Genomic DNA, 2774 nt, shown 5'->3' with positions numbered 1-2774 from the left:
ATGGAGGTATTATTCAGTCATTATATGGAGGTATTATTCAGTCAGTGTATGGAGATATTATTCAGTCAGTGTATGGCGGTATTATTTAGTCAGTGTATGGAGGTATTATACAGTCAGTGTATGGAGGTATTATACAGTCAGTGTATGGAGGTATTATACAGTCAGTGTATGGAGGTATTATACTGTCAGTGTACGGAGGTATTATTCAGTCATTATATGGAGGTATTGTACAGTCAGTGTATGGAGTTATTATTCAATCATTATATGGAGGTATTATTCAGTCAGTGTATGGAGGTATTATACAGTCAGTATATGGAGGTATTATACAGTCAGTGTATGGAGATATTATTCAGTCAGTGTATGGAGATATTATTCAGTCAGTGTATGGAGGTATTATACAGTCAGTATATGGAGGTATTATACAGTCAGTGTATGGAGGTATTATACAGTCAGTGTATTGAGATATTATTCAGTCAGTGTATGGAGGTATTATACAGTCAGTGTATGGAGGTATTATTCAGTCTGTGTATGGAGGTATTATACAGTCATTATATGGAGTTATTATTTAGTCATTATATGGAGGTATTATTTAGTCAGTGTATGGAGGTATTATTCAGTCAGTGTATGGAGATATTATTCAGTCAGTGTATGGAGGTATTATTCAGTCAGTGTATGGAGGTATTATTCAGTCAGTGTATGGAGATATTATACAGTCATTATATGGAGGTATTATTCAGTCAGTATATGGAGGTATTATTCAGTCAGTGTATGGAGATATTATTCAGTCAGTGTATGGCGGTATTATTCAGTCAGTGTATGGAGGTATTATACAGTCAGTGTATGGAGGTATTATACAGTCAGTGTATGGAGATATTATTCAGTCAGTGTATGGAGATATTATACAGTCAGTGTATGGAGATATTATTCAGTCAGTGTATGGAGATATTATACAGTCATTATATGGAGGTATTATTCAGTCAGTGTATAGAGAAATTATTCAGTCAGTGTATGGTGGTATTATTCAGTCAGTGTATGAAGGTATTATTTAGTCAGTGTATGGAGGTATTATACAGTCAGTGTATGGAGGTATTATACAGTCAGTGTATGGAGGTATTATTCCTTCAGTGTATGGAGGTATTATACAGTCAGTGTATGGAGGTATTATTCAGTCAGTATATGGTGGTATTATTCAGTCAGTGTATGGAGGTATTATTCAGTCAGTGTATGGAGGTATTATACAGTCAGTGTATGGAGGTATTATACAGTCAGTGTATGGAGGTATTATTCAGTCAGTGTATGGAGGTATTATTCAGTCAGTATATGGTGGTATTATTCAGTCAGTGTATGGAGGTATTATTCAGTCAGTGTATGGAGGTATTATACAGTCAGTGTATGGAGGTATTATACAGTCAGTGTATGGAGGTGTTATTCAGTCAGTGTATGGAGATATTATTCAGTCAGTATATGGTGGTATTATTCAGTCAGTTTATGGAGGTATTATTCAGTCAGTGTATGGAGGTATTATTCAATCAGTGTATGGAGGTATTATTCAGTCAGTGTATGGAGGTATTATTCAGTCAGTGTAAGGAGGTATTATTCAGTCAGTACATGGTGGTATTATTCAGTCAGTGTATGGAGGTATTATTCAGTCAGTGTATGGAGGTATTATTCAATCAGTGTATGGAGGTATTATTCAGTCAGTGTATGGAGGTATTATTCAATCAGTATATGGAGGTATTATTCAGTCAGTGTATGGAGGTATTATTCAGTCAGTGTATGGAGGTATTATACTGTCAGTGTATGGAGGTATTATACAGTCAGTGTATGGAGGTATTATTCAGTCAGTGTATGGAGTTATTATTCAGTCAGTGTATGGAGGTATTATTCAGTCATTATATGGAGGTATTATACAGTCAGTATATGGAGGTATTATACAGTCAGTGTATGGAGGTATTATTCAGTCTGTGTATGGAGGTATTATTCAGTCAGTGTATGGAGGTTTTATACAGTCAGTGTATGGAGGTATTATTCAGTCAGTGTATGGATGTATTATACAGTCAGTGTATGGAGGTATTATTCAGTCAGTTTATGGAGGTATTATTCAGTCAGTGTATGGAGGTATTATACAGTCAGTGTATGGAGATATTATTTAGTCAGTGTATGGTGGTATTATACAGTCAGTATATGGAGGTATTATGCAGTCAGTGTATGGAGGTATTATACAGTCAGTGTATGGTGGTATTATAAATTCAGTATATGGAGGTATTATACAGTCAGTGTATGGAGGTATTATACAGTCATTGTATGGAGGTATTATTCAGTCAGTGTATGGAGGTATTATACAGTCAGTGTATGGAGGTATTATTCAGTCTGTGTATGGAGATATTATACAGTCAGTGTATGGAGGTATTGTTCAGTCAGTGTATGGAGGTTTTATACATTTAGTGTATGGAGGTATTATTCAGTCAGTATATGGAGATATTATACAGTCAGTGTATGGAGATATTATTTAGTCTGTGTATGGTAGTATTATTCAGTCATTACATGGAGGTATTATACAGTCGGTGTGTCGGGGTATTACACAGTCAGTGTATGGAGGTATTATTCAGTCAGTGTATGGAGGTATTATACATACAGTGTATGGAGGTATTATACAGTCAGTGTATGGAGGTATTATACAGTCAGTGTATGGAGGTATTATACAGTCAGTGTATGGAGATATTATACAGTCAGTGTATGGAGGTATTATACAGTCAGTGTATGGAGGTATTATT

This window comes from Hyla sarda, unplaced genomic scaffold (genome assembly GCF_029499605.1).
Source record: "Hyla sarda isolate aHylSar1 unplaced genomic scaffold, aHylSar1.hap1 scaffold_529, whole genome shotgun sequence".
In the NCBI taxonomy this organism is placed as follows: domain Eukaryota; kingdom Metazoa; phylum Chordata; class Amphibia; order Anura; family Hylidae; genus Hyla; species Hyla sarda.
Note: the sequence above shows the minus strand (reverse complement) of the source record.